Source organism: Pelophylax lessonae (assembly GCF_965119305.1).
Source record: "Pelophylax lessonae genome assembly, chromosome: 4".
NCBI classification, from domain to species: Eukaryota; Metazoa; Chordata; class Amphibia; order Anura; family Ranidae; genus Pelophylax; species Pelophylax lessonae.
In genome coordinates this window covers 563,048,643-563,073,468 of record NC_138771.1, presented here as the reverse complement: position 1 = coordinate 563,073,468, position 24,826 = coordinate 563,048,643, and positions in this window count along the sequence as shown.

The following is a 24,826-nucleotide window of genomic DNA, read 5'->3' as shown; positions in this document are numbered from 1 at the left end:
ACACCTATATATGTCTAGGGGTATATATTCAGACATATATGTGTATATATACCCCCTATACACATGTTCAGATGTTTTGCCTGCCTCAAAAGAACCCCAAAAAATGCCAAAAAAACGCTAGCGTCAAAAAAAAAATGGCCAGGTGTGTTTTTGCTGGCATTTTTTGGGGGTTTTTGGAGGCAGGCAAAACATCTGAACTTGTGCACAGTACCACTATACACAAGTTCAGATGTTTTTCCTGACTGCAAAGAACCCAAAAAAATGCCTGCTTTGAAACCGGCAAGGTGTGAAAACCGAGGAGAGAAGCTAACCCCCTGAGCTGAAAGTTTTCTAATACATACAATCCTTTTTTTTTTCTGGTTCTGGACATGCTACAGAGCTGAAACTTCACAGGTACACCTTTTAGACCCCCCCCCCCCCCAGACACAAAATCACACAAAAAAAAGTTCTTAAAAATTGTCATTTTTTATAAAAAAAAAGCCAATTATTGAAAAAAAAAAAAAAGAGATTTTTTTTATTTTTACTTTGGATTTCAGATCTGGGGGGTCTAAAAAGTGTACATGTGAAGTTTCAGCTCTGTAGCATGTCCAGAACCATAAAAAAAAGATTGTTTGTATTAGAAAACTTTCAGATCTTCACCAATATGGCTTCTCGGTTTTCACAACTTGCCGGTTTAATAGAAGGCATTTTTTTGGGTTCTTTGCAGTCAGGAAAAACATCTGAACTTGTGTATAGTGGTACTGTGCACAAGTTCTGATGTTTTACCTGCCTCCAAAAACCCCCAAAAAATGCCAGCAAAAACACACCTGGGCATTTTTTTTTTGACGCTAGCATTTATTTTGGCATTTTTGGGGTTCTTTTGAGGCAGGCAAAACATCTGAACTTGTGTATAGTGGTGTATATACACACATCCATATATTTATATACACACCTAGACATATATAGGTGTGATAGTAGCAGAAATATATGCTTGCGCTAATGAAATCATTTACAGTAATATATTTCTGCTACTATCACACCTATATATGGCTAGGTGTCTATATACATATAATTATGTGTGTATATATACCACTATACACAAGTTCAGATCCAATCAAAATCAAAAAAAATCTCTCTTTTTTTTTTTTTTTCAATAATTGGCTTTTTTTATCAAAAATGACAATTTTTAAGAACTTTTTTTTGTGTGATTAATAGTTAATGGGGCATGACCCAGAACCCTAGGCACTTTTTAGGGGAATTTATTGGGTTTTAGGGCTTAAAAATTGTGTTTTTTGATTACCGAAGTTCGGGTCCCATTGATTTCAATGGGGTTCTGAAATCCGGGCCGAACTTTCAGGAAGTTCGGATGTTCTGGCCGAACCGAACTTTTCAAAAGTTCGATCATCCTTATTAGATAACACCCCGCTTCAATCTGTGGTATTGGGGGGCCACTGGTCTATCACACCAGTTATAATACTTTTTTAAAAGTGCTTTTGTCACTCTTTGTAGTTGTAGTATCGCTGTAGAAACGCTCACCCTACCAGTCACAATGCTGCACAGTGCACAATACAAATCCACTATAATATGCTTTCTATATTAGAAAATATATTATAAGTGTATTACATCCCTATATAGTGCACACCAAAGAATAGTATACCTTTACCAATTACCAGTCCTTAAAAGGACTTTTGTGGTCCTATAACAGAGCGATCTGTGTCACTGACAATCTGTCCCTGCTGCACACAGCAAACCTCTCCCTACACTGACAAAAAGCAGAATGTAAAATGGCAGCCAAGTCAGGTCTATTTATAAGGTAGGGGGGTATGTCCATGTGCTGAAATGTCTAAATTGGCTGTCCTGTTCCACCTGATGGATGTGCCAGGGTTCAAAGTTCTCCCCAATGTAAACTAATATGGCCGCTGGCAAACGGCGGACTGCAATTGAGCAAAGTTCGCTGCAAACCGAACGTCAGGCGAACCGCAAGGCCATCCCTACCTACCACATATGTGTCCCAGGTCTTTAATATCCACTTTGAACACAAAGCGGGCCATCATGATGGAAGAGGTAAGAACCAGGTGCAATCAGGAGTATAAGAACTAAAGAAAATAAAGTAATGCAAAGTAGCATTTTCAAAGGGGCCATCCAAGATCTGGATGAACAGAAAAAAAATATCCATTGCCTGAGTAAATTTTTTTTAAAGGCTAGCTTAAGGGGTTGTCCTAGAATCTTAGGCGGAACTACACCCACATGTGCTGACATGGGGATGTTCAAGGAAAAGTGTCTGTTGTTTTTTCATGCGTATGATGCTATCCAAAGATTTATCCTCACTCCCTGTTCTGCCTGACAACCATTAATAGACAGGAAGTGGGAAGATGTTCCTTCACTTCCTGTATATTCTATAAATAAACAGGAAATAAAATAATCCTCTCAAACAAGCAGATGGATAGCAATAAATCTCACAGAAATGATACCTCTTTATAATTAAAAAAGAAAAAGTTTTGGATTTATTTATGTTTAACCACTTGCCCACCGGCCACTGTGCTGCTACTGCGGCACAGTGGCTCGTTCCCGTCCAGCGGCGTAGACCTACGTCGCTGGACTCCTCCCCCTGTAGGCGGCGCTCGCGCGACGCCGGAGGCGCGCTCCCGCTGTTTTCATTCACAGCGGGAGTCGGGCCAGGGGAGGAGCAGCGGCGATTGCCGCTGCTCTGCCCCGATCGTCGGGGAATCGAGTGAGGAGATCCGCCCGCTTGTGTAAACAGAGCGGGCGGATCTCCATAGTGACAGGGACTGACAGATCGGAGAGTTCAGCATAGCTGGACATCCGATCTGTCCTTCTGTCACTCAGTCACCTCCCCCCCCCACACGTCAGTAAGCACCAGGCATACATTAACCCCTCCCTCTCCAATAAAATTAACCCCTTCACTGCCAGTGTCATTTTTACAGTAACAGTGCATATATATAGCACTGATTACTGCAGTAATGTCACTGGTACCCCAAAAGTACCCCCAAAAGTGTCAAAAATGTCAGTCAAGGGTCCGATCTGTCCGCCGCAATGTCCCAGTCCCGCAAAAAAAATCGCAGATCACCGCCATTACGCGTTAAAAAAAAAACACCAAAAATGACAGAAATCTTTCCCTTAGTTAGTAAACGCAATAACTTTTGCGCAAACCAATCAAAATACGCTTATTGCGATTTTTTTTACCAAACATAGGTAGCAGAAAACAAATTGGCCAAAAATTTAAAAAAAAATTTGATTTTTACATTTTTTTGGGGGGGAATTTCATATAAAAAATGTTAAAAATATTGTTATTTTTTCAAAATAAACGCTCTTTTTTTGTTTATAGCGCAAAAAGTAAAAATCCGTGCAATTGTCAGTTAAAATCGCACAGCGCCGAATCGCAAAAAGTGGCCTGGACGGAAGACAGCAAAATCCTCCGGTGGTAAAGTGGTTAAAAGGTAATGGTAATGGTAAATGTTTCATATGTACAATGTTTTCAGTCTAACTTTCCTTTCCTCTAACTAACCATTGAAACTGGTTATTTTCTATACAATTCCCAAATGGTAAAATGCTCTTGAATGAAATCATGAGGGATGTGCTCCCAAATGGTACAACAAGATACGATAAAAGCAGACCGTTTAATGACATAGAACCTATATGTAAAGTGAGTGTGCTGCCAGGTATTACTGTATCCTATATCAGATTTGTATGATGTTTCCCTGGAAGTTTCACTAATTTCAATACTGATCAGCCGTTTCTGAAAAGCCTTGCATTTTCAATGACAATAATATATATTACATTATACATTATATTTGGCACTAAGCCATCAGTAGCAGATCCTTAAAGTTTCTATAAGGTTAGTTTTACAGCACATTCCACTGATACTAGATGAAATGAGATCTGGAGAATTTGGAGGCCAAGTTAACTTGTTGCAGCATGGCAGGGCACATTACCCTACTGAAACAGGCCACTGCCTTTAGGAAATACCATTTCCATGACATGTTGTACTTGGTCAACAACAATGTTTACGTAGATGGTACAGTACGTGTCAAAGTAACATTCACATGAATGGCAAGACCAAGGTTTGCCAGCAGAATATTGCCCAAAGCAGCACACTGCCTCAGCTGGCTTGCCTTCTTCCCATAATGCATCCTGGTGCCATCTCTTCCCCGGGTAAGCAACACACAGGCACCTGGCTGTCCACATTATGTAAAGGAAAATGTGAGTCATCAGACCAGGCTACCTTCTTCCATTGCTCTATGGTCCAGTTCTGACCCTTATGTGCCCATTGTAGGTGCTTTCGGCTGTGGACATGGGTCAGCATGGGCACCCTGACCGGTCTGTGGCTATGCAGCTCCACATACAACAAACTGCAATTCGCTCTCGGTGTCATGTGACTCGTCTTACAAGGTCTCAGGTGTGAAACGTGAGCAGGTGTGTTCAATTTGGTGTTATCGCTCTCACTCTCACTCATACTGGTCACTGGAAGTTCAATATGGCACCTCATGGCAAAGAACTCTTTGAGGATCTGAAAAAAATAATTGTTGCTCTACAGAAAGATAGCCTAGGCTATAAGATAACCAAGACCCTGAAACTAAGCTGCAGCTTGGTGGCCAGGACCATACAGCAGTTTAACAGGACAAGTTCCACTCAGAACAGGCCTCACTATGGTCGAATAAAGAAGTTGAATGCACATGCTCAGCATCATATCCAGAGGTTGTCTTTGGGAAACAGACGTATGAGTGCTGCCAGCATTGCTTCAGAGGTTGAAGGAGTGGGGGGTCTTCCTGTCAGCGCTCAGACCATATGCTGCACACTGCATCAAATTGGTCTACTTGGCTGTCATCCCAGAAGGAAGCCTCTTCTAAAGATGATGCACAAGAAAGCCTGCAAACAGTTTGCTGAAAACAAGAAGACTAAGGACATGAATTACTGGAACATGTCCTTTGGTCTGATGAGACCAAGATAAACTTATTTGGTTCAGATGGTGTTAAGTGCGTGTGGTGGCAATCAAGTGAGGAGTCTTGCCTACAGTCAAGCATGGTGGTGGGAGTGTCATGGTCTGGGGCTGTTAACAGTTTGCACATAGTTGGCCATCAATAGATCAGTAGTGAACACAATATGCATTGTGTTGGATGAAATCAGATGCCCACCCACATCCTGGGGATAGAGACATTCCTTAGAAGAGATCTGGATTATAGTGGAGTGAGGTCAGGCTGGCCATACACAGTTTTTTTCACTTCATTCAACCAACGCGCTGAATGAAAAAAAAAAAAAAAAAAAAGCAAGCAGATTCCTACATCCACACAAACGAGGTAGAGAAATGATCCCCTCCCCCACTAGGGCATTGTGTTCTGACAGTGGCACCCGCTACCAACTGGGACATTGTGTTCTGACAGTGGCAACTGCCACCCACTGGGACGTTGTGTTCTGACAGTGGCAATCACCACTGTTAACATTACTGATCAGTGACTGTAGCTGATTAGCTGCAATATTCCTGACATCAAGAGAAGACAGGGGAAGGATCTACAGCACACAACCTGTGATTGACAGCATCAGCTCTTTTCCTGTGTGCTGTGTTTAGAGGTGTGTGTCCTTTCCCTCCATTTAGCTCTCAGAACTCTCCTCACTGAGCTCTACAGTGTGTTCAGACAAGCTTTAGAAATTATGCACTGTGAATAGCTGTAGAGAAGAGAAGACTGCAGATTAAAAGGTACAGCTTATGTAGGAGTATCTCTGTGTTTCACCTGAGGCCAGTCACTTCACTGGGTACATGGTAGTTTACAACCAATTTAAGTATTTCTCTCTTTTATGTCCCCTAGACTAAATGTAAATTAGAGCCTTGCTGTAGAATGGACTACCAAAAAAAAATTATATCAGCTGGCTAATGTTCAGCATTACAGTAAGTGGGAGTTTCAAATGTACAGGCTGTTTTCTGTCCCTAACCCATAAATGTACTGTATATATATATATATATATATATATATATATATATATATATAGAGGTAAAAAATCCTAAACGGTCAATAATCTGTATACAGAGGTAAAAACCAGCATTCCTCAAAGTTACATGCACACACACATATACGATAGAACAGGGAATGGAAGCATTAACCTCTTGCCAACCCACTGCAGTACATATACTGCAGTGGGACAGCTTGTACAGGCACTGTAACATACTGTAACATACCTGTTTAAAAATAAATCATGAATCTGGGACTATTCTGAGGACATCCCCTGCAGGAAAAAGCCAATTGTCTATATAGTCCACTATACCACCAAATTGGTGAAGATTACTGTACCAAAGAAGGAACTGTAGAAGTAAAAAAATGGGAAGGCGCCTAAAGAAAAAAAAGTAGGTACTATACGTAGGTAATACTATTAGTTTGGCTTAATGCAAAAATAACTTTATTAAAGGATGTTAAGCGATATCAAAAACTCACACAATTACCACCACCCATCACAAAAATTAAAAAATTACAAGGTTGTCTGTTTTTTTAAACGTATGACAATGTTAACATTTTCAAATTTTTGTGATGGGTGGTGGTAATTATTGTGTGAGTTTTTGATATTGCTTAATGTCCTTTAATAAAGCTATTTTTGCATTAAGTCAAACTATAGTACCTACTTTTTTCTTTGGGAGCCTTACCATTTTTTATCTCTACTGTAATGTACCTGTACATTGGAGCTTCCTTCTGGGTTCACTCACGCATGGGCAAGTGCACCAGGAGACCCACGCTGTCATTTGCTGAAGCACAAGCTGATCAGCGAGTCCAGGTCAATGGTTTATGGCCAGGACCTGCTGGTCGGCTGAGGGAATGACAGAAGAAAGCCCTGTGTAGTTAAACAACACAGGGCTCTCCATAGACAGCAGCAATGTGCCGTTTTTTTCTCCCCACAAAGCAGGAAGTAAAAACTTGCACATTGCTTAGTAAAAACAGCACACAGTACACACAGTAAACATTGATAGGCACACAGTTACCCCTTGATTGTCCCTAAATGTTAACCCCTTCCCAGCCAGTTTTAATAATACAGTGACAGTGTATATTATTAGCACTGATCACTGTATTAGTGTCACTGGTGATGAGATCAGAGTCCCATTATAAGTCATTGATCACCGCCATTAGTAGCATAAAAAAAAAAAAATTCATATATATGTCAGTTTGTAGACTCTATACTATAACCTTCATGCAAACCAATCAATATACACTTACTGTTTTTTTTTTTTTTTTTTTTAACCAAAGACGTGTAGCAGAATACATTTTGGCCAACAGTTATGAAGAAATTTGTTTGGGATATGTTTTATAGCAGAAAGTAAAATATTGTTTTTTTTTTCAAAATGTTTCATCTTTTTTCTTTTATATCTAAAAAAAAAAAAAAAATAGTGATCAAATACCACCAAAAGAAAGCTCTATTTGTAAGAAAAAAATTATATACATTTTGTTTGGATACTGCATTGCATGACCGCACAATTACCAGTTAATGTAGCACAGTACTAAATAGCAAAAGGGGTAAAACCTTTCCGGAGCTTAAGTGGTTAATATATATATCTGTTACAGTCAGAGGGTGAGCACATGACTCAGACATCATTAGATCTACATTTTAGATTTAGACCAATGACACTAAGAGCTCTGATTTACAGCAATACCAGCATGTGTAATGCTTAAAATTCATTTTAAAGAAGGACTCCTAAGGAAAGATAAAGCAGGAAAATAAAACAACCTGTAGAGGTAGGGTAAGTGTCATTATACAGTGTAAAATATGCTGTAAATAATGCTTAGTATTGCCACAGTTGAGCTTCAGAGCAATTCAAGTGTATGTAAAGTCAAAACTTTTTTTCTTCTTTTTTTTGGAAGCATGGGAGCAGGTTAAACCCTCTGCCAGGTTTTTACTGATGCCTGGTCCCTTTGAAGAGACTCACTTAATTTTTCTTGCCGACTAAGGTCACTAAGACCGAAAGTTAGGGAGAAAATATATTTGTCAAAGGAATAAAACTTTTTTACATGTCTTCTTGCTGATTTCTTACCTTCACTGAATACAGTGAGGGAAAAAAGTATTTGATCCCCAGCTGATTTTTTATGTTTGCCCACTGACAAAGAAACGGTCAGTCTACAATTTTAATGATAGGTTTATTTTAACAGTGAGAGACAGAATAACAACAAAAATATCCAGAAAAACGCATTTCAAAAAAGTTATAATTTGATTTGCATTTTAACGAGTGAAATAGACATATGACACCTTCGCAAAACATGACTTAGTACTTGGTGACAAAACCCTTGTTGGCAATCACAGAGGTCAAACGTTTCTTGTAGTTGGCCACCAGGTTTGCACACATCTCAGTAGAGATTTTGTCCCACTCCTCTTTGCAGATCATCTCCAAGTCATTGAGGTTTTGAGGCTGATGTTTGGTAACTCAAACCTTCAGCTCCCTCCACATATTTTCTATGATATTAAGGTCTGGAGATTAGCTAGGCCACTCCAGGACCCTAATGTGCTTCTTCTTCAGCTACTCCTTTGTTTCCTTGGCCATGTGTTTTGGCTCATTGTCATTCTGGAATACTCATCTACGTCCTGTTTTCAATGCCCTGGCCGAGGGCAGGAGGTTCTGACCCAAGATTTGACGGTACATGGCCCTGTCCATCATCCCTTTGATGCAGTGAAGTTGTCCTTTCCCCCTAGCAGAAAAACACCTCCAAATCATAATGTTTCCAGCTCCATGTTTGATAGTGGGGATGGTATTTTTGGGGTCATAGGCAGCATTCCTCCTCCTCCAAACACAACGAGTTGAATAGATGCCAAAGAGCTCCATTTTGGTCTCATCTGCTCATGACACTTTCACCTAGTTCACCTCTGAATCACTCAGATGTTCATTAGCAAACTTCAATTGTTTTCTTGGTGACTATGACAAGATTCCCACGTGTAGTTCTGGGCTGATTCCTCTCCATTCTCTTTGAAACTCCACAAGGTGAGATCTTGCATGGAGCCCCAGACCAAGTGAGATTGGCAGTTATGTTGTGTTTCTTCGCTCCAATTGTTGTCATCCTCTCACCAAGCTGCTTGGCGATGGTCTTGTAGCCCATTCCAGCCTTGTGTAGGTCTACAATCTTGTCCCTGACATCCGTGGAAAGCTCTTTGGTCTTGGCCACGGTGGAGAGACTGGAATCTAAATGATTGATTGCTTCTGTGGATAGGTGTCTTTTATACAGGTAACAAGCTAAGATCCCTTTAAGAGAGTGCTCCTAATCTCAGCTCGTTACCTGTATCAAAACTCCTGGGAGCCATAAATCTTGCTGATTGATAGGGGATCAAATACTTATTTCACTTAATAAAATGCAAATCAATGTATAACTTTTTTGAAATGAATTTTTCTCAATATTTATGTTCTTATTCTGTCTCTCACTGTTAAAATAAACCTACCATTAAAGTTATAGACTGATCATTTCTTTGTCAGTGGGCAAACGTACAAAATCAGCAGAGGATCTTTTCCCTCACTGTATGCCACCAATCTTCTGGTTCACTAAGTAGTTTCTCAGAACAGAAACAACGGGACGGTGCAGGACATGCTGGCTTACATCACACGCCGATATTTAGTCAGCAATGTAAGCCAGCAAGTCCCATCGCTTTGTTTCAGTTGTGTTGTGGCCAGGGAATTGATCACATGGACCATATAAGCAACAGCGGTTGTTAGAAAACGTATGGGGCTGAAGGAGGAATAATCCTAATATTGAATTACAGCAGACAACAGTGGATAACATATTTCATCATGGGCATGTGTCTATAGTTAGTTAATAAAACCAGCATGTCAGAGAAATTGATTAATCTTCTGTTGTGGTCAGAGGTTGGAGAATGAGGGGGTGTGGTTTATGTTGAAGCGGGCGAGTACACATACAACATGTACAGGCTTAGTGTACCCGCCCACATTCACTACCTGAGGTTGATGGGAACTGTAGTTCCCTTTTACTGTAGAGAGAGAGGGGAGGATGTGCTGTTACACCTCTTCGGCAGGGCAGATGCTGTCCATTGAATTACAGAAATAATGTCATGAAAATTTGATTAGACTTTTCTCCTCAATGTCTTTATATCTTATAGCTTTATATTGCTCTCCTAAAGCTAGGCTTAAAGTGATATTAAAGGCTTGTTTTTTTTAAACAAAAATAATAAACATGTCATACTTACCTGCTCTGTGCAATGGTTTTGCACAGATCAGCCCCAATCCTCCTCTTCATGGGACCCTCGCTGGTGCTCTGGGCCCCTCCCTCTTTCCGAGTTCCCCCAAAGCAAGCCGCTCGCTCTGGAGGCACTTGTGCTTGCTGGGTCCAGAGCCGGCTCTCTGTGTCCAAAAAACACAGAGAGTGTGGCTCAGCCCTGCTCCCCGCTCCCTCCTCACTGGCTGTGATTGACAGCAGTGGGAGCCAGCAGCTTCTGCTGCATCTTAGTCAATGAGGAGGGAGAAACCAGGGAGATGCTTTGCTCTCGTGCACATCGCTGGATCAAGATCAGGCTTACGTAAGTATTTGGGGTGGCTTAAAGGGGAGCTCCACAATGAACCTTCATGCATAGAATATACCTTCAGCCTTTAGAACCACTTTAATGCTTTTTTTTTGTAAGTATATAGTTGTAGATGAAGTGCATGTAGTATTGGATTTCCACAGTTGTTACGTGATTATTTTCCTGTTAAGCTGTTCTAAAATCTGAGTATTGTGGTTGATTTACTAAAGTAGAAGAGAATGTTCACTTCAGATTAGTAAACATTCAATTTTATCTACATCCAAATATTTGAATTATGGGTAGAGTAGGAAAAGATTTGAAAATGTGTCGGGTTTGTATTATGGTCACACTCTCTATTTGTCTTGGAACTATTGTCAGCGTGGCAAAAGGTGATGAGAAGTTCCAAATTTTACTTATGTCACTGTAACATGAGGTTAGAGGAAATTTTCCATTGGGAACCCTTGTTGCTGACAGCATTCTAAGATAGGCCATATACAGTGTAAATTTCATTCCTGCAACGCACGGGTTGTAGGAAATAAATTTGCACAATTCCCCCATCAACACAGGCAGTGCTGACAGGGGAATGAGCAATTGTCCCCTGCCGGTAAAAGACAGTGATTATTGTTAGCGGCTATAACAGCCACTCGTGACATTCTCAAGATAATCAGACAGGCTGGTTATATCCAAGTTGAGCGATTGATTAACTTGGTACATTCAGCCTGCCCATTACCATTCAAATCAGCAGGAACCAGCTGAGATTTGAACCATGCGTGGCTTGCCTAAGAGGCTAATTTACTAAAGGAGCTGAGAATCTTCACACAATAAATGTTGACCTGGAGAAGTACCTGCACCAATCATTTTCACAGCAGCTGAGGGCCTGAGGGCAAATTCTCTAATAAAAAAAAAGGGGATTAGAAAGGATTTCAAGTCGGATAAATCTGCATGGTGTGCAATGGTTAGTTTATTGTCTGGCACCCATAGAAGCAGGATTCTGTCACATTTCCTGCAACAAACCCAAACATTTCTAGTTCATCAGTTTGCTTGCTTGCCTATTTGATAAATAAGTTTGAGACGACTGGCTTTCAGAGGTTAACTGACCCCTTCTTACTAAAAGATTATTAGATACTGAGGGATTTCTGAAGAAACATACATTATACTGTATGTTTCCATGTAGTGTTGTCTAACCAAATATAACCCAAAAACTTTTTCAGGACACGCGATGAATGGGCAATTAACAAATAGCACCTCTAAGACTGGTTTCCACATCCTGGCTTTCTCTACCTCTGAAAATGGACGATTTCTGTTGTTAGCAGGGATTTTGTTGGTATATTTAATTATTTTAATTGGAAACATTTTAATACTTACCTTAGTTTGCCTTGTGCCACAGCTGCACACGTCCATGTACTTCTTCCTAGCTAATCTATCAGTCTTGGACAATTTGTATGTTTCTACAACGCTTCCAAAACTGCTATATATCACCAACACAGATGATCATTTTGTGTCTTACAATGACTGCATGGCCCAGCTGTATTATTTTTTGTTCTTTGCTGACACTGAGTCTTTCCTGTTGGCCACAATGGCCATTGACCGCTATGTAGCCATATGCTTTCCTCTTCATTATGCACTCATTATGAACAGAAGGGTTTTAGTGCTCCTAGCATTTCCCGCCTGGTTTATGGCTGCTGTCAATGCGCTCATTCTTAGCTGTTTTGTACATGGCTTAAAATTCATAGGAATCAAAGAAGTTGACAATTTCTTTTGTGACCTTAAAGCCTTAATAACTGTCTCTTCCAGTAACACGCATTTCTTGCGAAATTTTATTCTTGTAGATGGCATTTTCATTGGGGCAGTTCCAATGCTTTTGATTTTGACTTCTTATGCATGCATTATTTCTACCATCCTTAAAATTAAATCTTCTGTTGGAAGGAAAAAAACATTTTCCAGTTGTACCTCCCATATCATTATTGTTGTAGTATACTATGGCTCAGCTCTGTGCTTGTACATGCAATATTCATTGAAGCAAGACAAGGTTTTTGCAATCATGTTTGTAACTTTGGTGCCCATGCTGAACCCAATAGTGTATAGTTTGCGGAATAAAGATATTACAAGGGTCATACAGAGAACTGTGAGTGGTCGCAAGACTATGCCTGGGGCTTAAATTTGGGTGTTACGAGATTACTGGACAAGACGTCAGGTGGGTATTGAAAATTAATGCTTTTGAATATATCACCTTCCCTTTATATATATACTCAAAATGTTTACATGGTATACAAGCATGACTATTCTTTAAAAATGTATGATTCACTATATCAGGCAAATTTTAGCCATTAGGAGCTATTAGCCATAGGATATTAGCCATTAGGATGATACAGTACTGTGCAAAGGTGTTACTGTGCAAAATTTTAGGCAGGTGTGAAGATATGCTGTAAAGTAAGAATGCTTTTAAAAATGTATATTTTAATTGTTTTTATATCAATTTACAAAATTTAACGAACAGAAGAAAAATCTAAATCAAATCAATATGTGGTGTGACTACCCTTTGGCTTCAAATCAGCATTAATTCTTACACTTGCACACTTTATACACTGGCACAAAGTCAGGTATTTTGTAGGATTAGAGGTAGGTGTATGAGTAATCAATTATACCAAGCAGGGCTAATGATCATCAATTTTTATATGTAGGTTGAAACACAGTCATTAACTGAAATAGAAACACCTGTGTAGGAGGCTTAAAACTGAGTGAGGAGCGGTCAACCTCTGCTACTAATGTGAGGTTGTGGAAGACAGTTTCATGTCACAGGTCATAAACCATGGCAAGACTAAGCACAGCAACAAGACACAAGATAGTTATACTGCATCAGCAAGGATTTCAAAGCAAATTGAAGTTTTAAGATGTGCTGTTTAATCTCTAGGGATGGGCATGAACAAACGTTTGCCTCGAACATTATGTGTTCGTGTGTTCGCGGAAAAAGTTCTAGCGAATATGCAAACTCTATTAAAGTCTATTAGACACGAACATGAAAAATCAAAAGTCCTTATTTCAAGGCTTATATGCAAGTTATTGTAATAAAAAGTGTATGGGGACCCAGGTACTGCACTGGGGGACATGTATCAATGCAAACATTTTTTTTTTTCAAACAATTTTACAGGAGTTGTGATTTTAAAAATGCTTAAAGTGAGACAATAAAAATGAAAAATTTATTTAAATATAGTACCTGGGGGAGTCCCCTTAAAGTGACGCATTTGTACAATGTATGGAGCCTGTTGCAGCAATACTGACATTTCTAAAAGAAAAAATGTTGTTTAAACTTGCTCGCGGTTGTAATGTATTGTCAGCTCCCAGCAATACAGATAAAAAAAAAATGTAAAAAAAACGGCTTAGGGTCCTACCCCCCAGTCCATACCGGGCCCTTCGGGTCTGGTATTGATTTTAGAAGGAGCCCCACACCAAAATAAAAAAAAAAAATGTGTGGGACATCCACCCAAAATCCATACCAGACCCTTATCCGAGCATGCAGCCGGGCAGGCCAGGACAAGGGGGGGGGGGCGATAGCTGGAGGGAGTTTGTTCACCGAAAGGCAGTACAATAATAAGTGCTTACAGGCAACAGTGAAGAATGGTGCAGCTTTGGGGCTGCATTTCTGAAAATGAAGTTGGAGATTTGGTCATGATCAATGGTGTCCTCAATGCTAAGAAATACAGGCAGACACTATCTATCATGTCATACCATTAGGGAGGCATGTGATTGGTCCCATCTGCCTAAAACTTTTGCTTAGTAGTGTAGCTTCCCAAATGGTTATATGCATTTCATCCAGTATCTTTTTTGGTGCATATCTTCCAGATTCATTAACGAAAGATACTTCATTTTATTTGGGGGTCTTCCAAACCTCATATTAGTAAGTACATCCTATTTGCTCAAAAACTATTTGAATGCCTTGCAGTGCAAAATATTTATCAGTATTATGTAGCTGCAGATATTGCCCCCATATCCCATTTGCATGCTACTCACGACCTTCCTTTCTGGTCTACACTGGACATTGTAGATAGCTACCCAACCCCTCTAACCTCCTTACCTTGGCTCCCTCCATCACATCATCCTAAAACCCTATGTTGGTTCATATATTCAGATTATGGGACTTAATCAAATTTTCGGCCTGCCTTATTTCCCCGTATTTGCCTTTACTGAAATACTTACAATGTTACCCAATTTTTCCTAGGTACTGAATGTCCCTCACGATGATGGTGGTGGTCAGACCATGTCTTTGAGAAGATATACTGCCTTCTCTCACTTACTGAGATAATATCCTTTGACCAACTCCGTATTTCTCACAAAATCAAGCTTAGATAACATTTTCTCTATCGGCAATTGAGAAGTTTTATACACTTACTCCTCTGCCCTCATTCATCATTGTTCATCCTTACCCGTTTTGAAAATATTTGTTTATCCATTCGCATTATACTGGCCTAATTTCCCTCGTTTATGTATCTATCATCTCATATAAGATACCACCTATATGCCCTTATACAATCCAATGGGAAACTGAACTTTGTTATTCTTGGCTAATCCTTGAGAACGCATATAAAATTTTACACCAATAGTACTATACACCAAATTACCCATCTACTTGCTTTCGTGGATGCTATCAAGAAGGCTCAATGGCCTATATTTGGTGGACATGTCCATTAGTGAGCCAACTCTAGGCTTGGGTATGTAATATTTGCACTTTACTTCAAACTAACTGTCAGGAAAAGGCTCAATTGCTGGTGGCGCTGTGGCTCCCAGATCCATAGACTACAGTTTCGGTGTCCACCAGCGGGTGTCTCTCAGCAGCCAGAAGATCACCTCATGTAATCAGTCATAACCTGATGCTTGTTGCAAGATGTGTATTTAAACCCTGTCCATGCTCCTCATTCCTGCCTTGGTGTTCTGTCTCCATGTGCCCCTGACCTGCATTACATTGTTCCTGTATCCTGCTTCCTGTTCCTGGACCCTGATCCCGATACCAACCCTGCAGCCTGATCCCTTCCTACTAGGGATGATCGAACTTTTGAAAAGTTTGGTTTGACCAGAACACCCGAACTTCCCGAAAGTTCGGGTCTGGATTCCAGAACCCCATTGAAATCAATGGGACCCGAACTTTGGTAATCAAAAAACACAATTTTGAAGCCCTAAAACCCAATAAATGCCCCTAAAAAGTGCCTAGGGTTCTGGGTCATGCCCCAGGGACTATTAATCACACAAAAAAAAGTTCTTAAAAGTTTTCGTTTTTGATAGAGAGCCAATTATTGAAAAAATTATTGAAAAAAAAAATGAGATTTTTTTGGATTTAGTGTCTGGGGGGTCTAAAAAGTGTACCTGTGAAGTTTCAGCTCTGTAGCATGTCCAGAACCAGAAAAAAAAGATAATTTTTCTTAGCATTTTTAGTAGAGCAGGGATGTGGCTCCGCTATTTTCACACTTGGGCATTTTTGTTTCAGGCATTTATTGGGCATTTTTGGGCGTCTTTGGAGGCAGGCATGACATCTGAACTTCTGTGTAGGGGTATATTCACACCTTTCACACCTATATGTGTATATATATATATATATATATATATATATATATATATATATATATGTGTGTGTGTGTGTGTATATATACCCCTATACAGAAGTTCAGATTAATGCCTGCCTCCAAAGATGCCCAAAAAATGCCCAATAAACGCCTGAAAAAACACACCTGGGCGTTTTTGTTGCAGGCGTTTATTGGGCATTTTTTGGGCGTCTTTGGAGGCAGGCATAACATCTGAACTTCTGTATAGGGGTATATATACACACACACATATATGTATATATACACATACACACATATAGGTGTGGAAGGAGCAAAATCCTATCCATGCGCTAATTAAATAATTTGCATGGATAGGGTTCCGCTCCTTTCACACCTATATGTGTATATATATATATATACATATATGTGTGTGTGTGTGTGTGTATATATATACCCCTATACAGAAGTTCAGATGTTATGCCTGCCTCCAAAGACGCCCAAAAAATGCCCAATAAATGCCTGCAACAGAAACGCCCAGGTGTGTTGTTGCAGGCGTTTATTGGGCATTTTTTTGGGCGTCTTTGGAGGCAGGCATAACATCTGAACTTCTGTATAGGGGTATATATATATAGACACACACACACATATATGTATATATACACATACACACATATAGGTGTGATAAGAGCGGAGCCACATCCCTGCAAATAATTTCATTAGCGCATGGATGGGGTACCCCTACACAGAAGTTCAGATGTCATGCGTGCCTCCAAAGATGCCCAAAAAATGCCCAATAAATGCCTGCAACAAAAATGCCCAGGTGTGTTTTTTCAGGCGTTTATTGGGCATTTTTTGGAGCGTCTTTGGAGGCAGGCATGAATCTGAACTTCTGTATAGGGGTATATATACACAAACACACACACACACACACATACATATATATATATATATATATATATATATATATATATATATATATACATACACACATATAGGTGTGAAAGGAACGGAACCCTATCCATGCAAATTATTTAATTAGCGCATGGATAGGATTTCGCTCCTTTCACACCTATATGTGTTTATGTGTATATATACATATATGTGTGTGTGTATATATATCCCTACACAGAAGTTCAAATGTCATGCCTGCCTCCAAAGACGTCCACAAAAAAGCCCAATAAAAGCCTGAAACAAAAACGCCCAGGTGTGAGAGGAGCGGAGCCACTACCCTGCTCTACTGCAATTCTAAGACAAACAATCTTTTTCTTATGGCGGTCACCCTGACATGGATGAGTTCTGTCACCCTGGCATAGCAGTTAGAGTCAGTTCACCCTAAACTACATTATGGTCACCCTGACACTTAACACTTTCCCTACAGAAACTAGATTTTTGAATCTAACTATAGTGGTATATAGTACCCTAACTACACTAGATATCCCTTTCCTCACACTAATAATTGCTAAATGACACTTTTGCAGCAGGAGTAACAGAACTGCTTCCACTCTCTTCCACATCCCCTGTATTACAGTGCTAGCGATTTGGCGGGCCTATGTTATATACTGGGGGGTTGTATTCACTACTGATTGGCCTCTGGACCCCCTAGTCACTCCAATCACATTCCTAGCATCCTCCTGCCCCCTCATTTGGCTTTTACTGATGTTTCTGGTCCATTCATGGGCATTTAAAGCCCAGTTCCTGTCCCATTGCATTTTGGTCGGTTCTGGTTGCCGAATTCCGAACTTTTTCCGCAAAAAGTTTGGAATTCGGCCGAATTTCGAACAGTCAATGTTCGGGTCGAACCGATGGTCAACCCGAACCGTTCGATCATCCCTACTTCCTACCTGCTCTCTCCTTCTCCTGTTACCATCTCCCTGTCCTGTCTTGCTTCCAGCTCCCTCTGCTTAATCACCCGTTCATGACCCTGGCTGTGTTATGATTACGCTTTCATACCTCCCAATATTTGAACTTCAGAATGAGGGACACTTGAGGGAAGGAGTGACCTACTACGTGCGCCGTGGCAAAGTGTAGGTGTGGCCAAAGGTGTAAAAATGGGAGGGGCTTAATGGGTGTGGTTAAACATAACCCAAGCTTCATTGTCCCTAAAAATATGCTTTGATTGCTTTTTCTGAGCCTACCTTAAAGAATAACTTCATTAAAATAGTCAGGGACTGCATAGCAACCAGCAACTGTTGAGGCAATGAAGACTTTGGTGAGAAGTATATAATGTACAGTATTATGTATATAGTGCAGGAGTGTGTAATGCAGAGCACAGGGATTGGGGAGTGTTGCAGTTGGTATTAGGTTTAGTTAGGTTTGGGTAAAGGAGTTCATGACAACACAGAGCAGGGTCCAGGATTGTTATCCACAGAATGCAGGGGTCAAGAGTAGGGATGATCGAACTTTTGAGAAGTTTGGTTCGACCAGAACACCCGAATTTCAGGAAAGTTCGGTTCGGATTCCAGAACCCCATTGAAATCAATGGGACCCGAACTTCTGGAATCAAAAAACACCATTTTGAAGCCCTAAAACCCAATAAATGCCCCTAAAAAGTGCCTAGGGTTCTGGGTCATGCCCCAGGGACTATTAATCACACAAAAAAAAGTTCTTAAAAATTGTCGTTTTTGATAGAGAGCCAATTATTGAAAAAATTAAAAAAAAAAAAAAAAAGAAGAGAGATTTCTTTGGATTTAGTGTCTGGGGGGTCTAAAGGTGTACCTGTGAAGTTTCAGCTCTGTAGCATGTCCAGAACCAGAATTATAGCATACCAAACCTTCAAAAATGACTTTTTTGCTTAACCGCACCTTTCTTTTGCTCCTAATCAACGGCACAGCCAATGTGTATGATGGGGACATAATGCAGTGCACTAGGAACAAGATTAGAGTTTTTTTTGGAAAAGGGTGCTGTCTCTTTAAATGTGCATATAATTAACGGGTGTATTTCCACAATGGGGCTATTATTACCAAATGTTTTCAAGAAGTCCAAAGATGTATGTAGTTGCACTTTATTTCATGTAAAATGGTGTTTGGTGCACTTTAACTTGAATTCTCACAAGAAACAGACATATATGCACGGATACATTGAGGGTTAGGGTTAGGGGTAGGGGCCACAATGTAGTGCAGAATGAACAAGATTAGAGATGTTTTGGATGAATACTGTTGTCTCTTGACTTTGAATAGAAGTAAAGGATGCTTAAAAATTGGGCCTTTGGTGGTGCTGACGATGCCTTGACACCATATCCCTATGAAAGTGCTGGTAATGAAGGCAATAATTGCCTTTGTAAGGAAAAAAATTACAATTATATGCATCTGTGTGACAGGTGCGCAAAAATTGTTGTTTGTGTCGGGATTCGAACCCGTGACCAGCCACATCCCAGGCGGTAGCCCTGCTTACTACCGTCGTCTCTGGACTTTCCTCCCTGAACATTCTTCCCTGAACATTCTTTCCTGAAGCCTATTATTCAACCTTAGTCTTGCCAAGCCTTGCTCATCACCCTTGTTTCCTGACACCTGGTACTTCCCTATATAAGTCCAGCCCCGTGCACTCAAGCTTGCTGATTATTGAGCTCCTGAGCCCTGATCAAGCTTCTCCTCATCTGCTGCTCTATCTACTACCACAAATCCAACGCTGACCAGGAATTGACTACCGACTACTCTTCTGCTTTGTCCCTACCTACTGAACTGCTACCTCTGTTGCTGATCCGGATTGTCTGACCACGCTTACTGCTGCCTGCCCCGACCTTTGGCTCGTCTGACTTCTCTCTGGTTATCCCTTGTCTGCTCCTCCGCCTTCGGACCAAACCTGCACTCTGCCTGGCTGGGTGATCCTGAGGACCGCGTCCTGGTGTTAGCTTGCAGCGCAGTCTATCCCCACCATCAGGGGCTCTAGTGAAAACCAGCTATCACTTAGTTTCCGCACCTCAGGTGAACCCCTGTCCTCAGCAGAGTACTACCTGGTGTCCATCCGGCATCCAGCACCGCTACCACCGTAGCCAACCCGGATTATCTGACCAAGCCTCTGACAGACTCCCTGCACCTACTATCGGCCTGCGGTCCTTGCCACTGGGCTCCACTCATACCTCCGGCCAGCAGTCCTCTGACTCAGGTGAGCCTGTAGGATTGTTACAGTTTGGGTGTTGGCGGAGCCATACCACTGTAAGCCCAAAGAGCTGGTGTTGAAGAAGGCGTAAAAATTATGAAGGTGTGCACATGTGGAACAGGTGGGCAAAACATGGTAGTTTTGGTGTTGGTGCAGCCTCCCCACCATAACCCCAAAGAGCTGGTGTTGAAGGAGGCCCAAAAATTGTAAAGGTGTGCACCTGTGGAACAGGTTTGCAAACATGGTAGTTTTTGTTTAGCATAGCCTCCCCACCATAACCCCAAAGAGCTGCTGTTGAAGGAGGCCCAAAAATTGTAAAGGTGTGCACCTGTGGAACAGGTTCGCAAACATGGTAGTTTTCGTTTAGCATAGCCTCCCCACCTTAACCCCAAAGAGCTGGTGTTGAAGGAGGCCCAAAAATTGTAAAGGTGTGCACCTGTGGAACAGGTTCTCAAACATGGTAGTTTTTGTTTAGCATAGCCTCCCCACCATAACCCCAAAGAGCTGGTGTTGAAGGAGGCCCAAAAATTGTAAAGGTGTGCACCTGTGGAACAGGTTCGCAAACATGGTAGTTTTTGTTTAGCATAGCCTCCCCACCATAACCCCAAAGAGCTGGTGTTGAAGGAGGCCCAAAAATTCTAAAGGTGTGCACCTGTGGAACAGGTTCGCAAACATGGTAGTTTTTGTTTAGCATAGCCTCCACACCTTAACCCCAAAGAGCTGGTGTTGAAGGAGGCCCAAAAATTGTAAAGGTGTGCACCTGTGGAACAGGTTCGCAAACATGGTAGTTTTTGTTTAGCATAGCCTCCCCACCATAACCCCAAACAGCTGGTGTTGAAGGAGGCCCAAAAATTGTAAAGGTGTGCACCTGTGGAACAGGTTCGCAAACATGGTAGTTTTTGTTTAGCATAGCCTCCCCACCTTAACCCCAAAGAGCTGGTGTTGAAGGAGGCCCAAAAATTGTAAAGGTGTGCACCTGTGGAACAGGTTCGCAAACATGGTAGTTTTTGTTTAGCATAGCCTCCCCACCATAACCCCAAAGAGCTGGTGTTGAAAGAGGCCCAAAAATTGTAAAGGTGTGCACCTGTGGAACAGGTGCGCAAACATGGTATTTTTTGTTTAGCATAGCCTCCCCACCGTAACCCCAAAGAGCTGGTGTTGAAGGAGGCCCAAAAATTGTAAAGGTGTGCACCTGTGGAACAGGTGCGCAAACATGGTAGTTTTTGTTTTAGCATAGCCTCCCCACCTTAACCCCAAAGAGCTGGTGTTGAAGGAGGCCCAAAAATTGTAAAGGTGTGCACCTGTGGAACAAGTTCGCAAACATGGTAGTTTTTGTTTAGCATAGCCTCCCCACCATAACCCCAAACAGCTGGTGTTGAAGGAGGCCCAAAAATTGTAAAGGTGTGCACCTGTGGAACAGGTTCGCAAACATGGTAGTTTTTGTTTAGCATAGCCTCCCCACCATAACCCCAAACAGCTGGTGTTGAAGGAGGCCCAAAAATTGTAAAGGTGTGCACCTGTGGAACAGGTTCGCAAACATGGTCGTTTTTGTTTAGCATAGCCTCCCCACCTTAACCCCAAAGAGCTGGTGTTGAAGGAGGCCCAAAAATTGTAAAGGTGTGCACCTGTGGAACAGGTTCGCAAACATGGTAGTTTTTGTTTAGCATAGCCTCCCCACCGTAACCCCAAAGAGCTGGTGTTGAAGGAGGCCCAAAAATTGTAAAGGTGTGCACCTGTGGAACAGGTGCGCAAACATGGTAGTTTTTGTTTTAGCATAGCCTCCCCACCTTAACCCCAAAGAGCTGGTGTTGAAGGAGGCCCAAAAATTGTAAAGGTGTGCACCTGTGGAACAGGTTCGCAAACATGGTAGTTTTTGTTTAGCATAGCCTCCCCACCATAACCCCAAACAGCTGGTGTTGAAGGAGGCCCAAAAATTGTAAAGGTGTGCACTTGTGGAACAGGTTCGCAAACATGGTAGTTTTTGTTTAGCATAGCCTCCCCACCTTAACCCCAAAGAGCTGGTGTTGAAGGAGGCCCAAAAATTGTAAAGGTGTGCACCTGTGGAACAGGTTCGCAAACATGGTAGTTTTTGTTTAGCATAGCCTCCCCACCTTAACCCCAAACAGCTGGTGTTGAAGGAGGCCCAAAAATTGTAAAGGTGTGCACCTGTGGAACAGGTTCGCAAACATGGTAGTTTTTGTTTAGCATAGCCTCCCCACCATAACCCCAAAGAGCTGGTGTTGAAGGAGGCCCAAAAATTGTAAAGGTGTGCACCTGTGGAACAGGTGCGCAAACATGGTAGTTTTTGTTTAGCATAGCCTCCCCACCGTAACCCCAAAGAGCTGGTGTTGAAGGAGGCCCAAAAATTGTAAAGGTGTGCACCTGTGGAACAGGTGCGCAAACATGGTAGTTTTTGTTTTAGCATAGCCTCCCCACCTTAACCCCAAAGAGCTGGTGTTGAAGGAGGCCCAAAAATTGTAAAGGTGTGCACCTGTGGAACAGGTGCGCAAACATGGTAGTTTTTGTTATAACCAAAATGAGGTTCTGTGAACGTAAAGAGAATGAGAGGAGGGTTTAAACTGAGGCTCAGCAGCCACATCACAACGATAGTCTAGTCTACAAGGTCTGCATCAGGTGCACCAAAGCTTGATATCCACGACTGATTCATTTTAATGAATGTCAAACGGTCGACTGAGTCAGTGGAGAGTCTCGTTCGATGGTCTGTGACGAATCCTCCTGCTGCGCTGAATGCCCGTTCCGATAGGACACTGGAAGCAGGGCAGGCCAACAACTCCATGGCATACTGGACCAGTTCTGGCCAGTGGTCTAATCTTAAGACCCAGTATGCCAGTGGATCGGCTTCGTCACATGAAAAGCCCTCTGTGTCACTTTGTGCCCTCACGTAATCGTCCACCATGTGATGCAGACGCTGTCGATGCGATGTGGCAGCTGAGAGGCCTGGGCGGTGAGGACTAAAAAAAGACCGAAAGGCATCCGTCAACCGCACGCCTTCTCAAACGCTCCTCTCGTGACCACCAGTAGAATCCATGGTAGGTTGTCCCCGCCCCTGCACCCTACGGGAGTCGGGGAACGTGTTCACCAGAATCCTCTTGAGACTGTCCTCAAGGGATTTGATCCTGTGGACTCTCTGGGTGGATGGGAAAAGCTCCGAGACCGGGGGTCAAGTAGGGTGGCTAACCAATAGTGGTCAGTCTGTTTAATGGCCTTGATTCTGGGGTCCTTTCGCAGGCTCTGAAGCATGATGTTTCCCATGCGTCGCAAATTAGCAAAGGCCTGAGAAGCTGACTCCTCGGGGTCACTCAAAACGGCATTATCTTGAACGGGCTCCTCCTCCTCCCAGCCACGCACTACTCCAAAGTGTCCAGAGGGAGTCAAACTAGGCCTTGCAGATTGCCGCATGTCTTCCTCCTCCTCCTCCTCAAACCCTGCAAAAGTTCCCGCAGAATCGTCCTCCTCCTCCTCCTCCTCTTCCACCCCTGGATCCTGCTCGGGCCTCTGGGAGCTAGGCATAATGGGGTCAGGATTCTCAGGATAAAGGGGGCCTTGAGAGGCAAGGAAGTCCTCCTCTTCCTCCTGCTGCTCTGCCTCCAGTGCCCTGTCCATAATGCCACGCAGAGTGTGCTCCAACAAAAACAGTACCGGTAGGGTGTTACTGATGCATGCGCTGTCCCGGCTGACCATCCTTGTGGCCTCCTCATATGGCGAGAGGACAGCGCATGCATCCTTAATCAAAAGCCACTGCCGTGGTGAAAAGAAGCCCAGGTGCGCAGAGCCAGTGCTGGTGCCGTACTCGCATAGGTACTCATTGAGGGCCCTCTGCTGCGTGTACAGGCGCTGCAGCATAGCCAAGGTGGAGTTCCAGCGGGTGGGCATGTCACAGATGAGGCGGTGTACCGGCAGGTGAAACTCGCGCTGCACTTCGGCCAAACCGTTCGATCATCCCTAGTCAAGAGTATGTAATGCTCAGAATACAGGGGCAGGAGTGTTTAATGTACAGAATGCAGGGGACAGGAGTGTGTAATGTACAGAATGCAGGGGACAGGAGTGTGTAATGTACAGAATGCAAGGGGAGAGGAGTGTGTAATGTACAGAATGCAGGGGACAGGAGTGTGTAATGTACAGAATGCAAGGGGAGAGGAGTGTGTAATGTACAGAATGCAGGGGAGAGGAGTGTGTAATGTACAGAATGCAGGGGAGAGGAGTGTTTAATGTACATAATGCAGGGGACAGGAGTATGTAATGTACAGAATGCACGGGACAGGAGTGTTATCCACAGAATGCAGGGGTCAGGAGTATGTAATGCAGAGTAAGAGTCAGGTGTACAAAACAAAAAGAGTGCAGGAGTCAGGGGTGTGTAATGCACAGTGTAGAGGTAAGGAGAGTGCAATATACCCCCCCACAAGCAATACTCTCCTCCACTTTACCACTCCCTCCTCTCCAAAAAAAAAAAAAAAATAAAAGCACTAATTTGCATGCTTACTCCCTCAAGTACAAATCCTCTCCCCCCCCGCCCCCTAAAACAAATCCTCCCATGCAATGCAAATTCCCCCTCATGACACAAAGTTTCACCTCATTCCCCCCAGTACCCCTCTCAGAATAAATTCTCTACCACCCAAATCCTCTGTCCCAGCACAATCCCCCATTTTAGTACAAATCCTCTCCCACCAATTCCCCCTCTTCAAATGCTCCAGCACAAATCTTCTTTCCCCCAC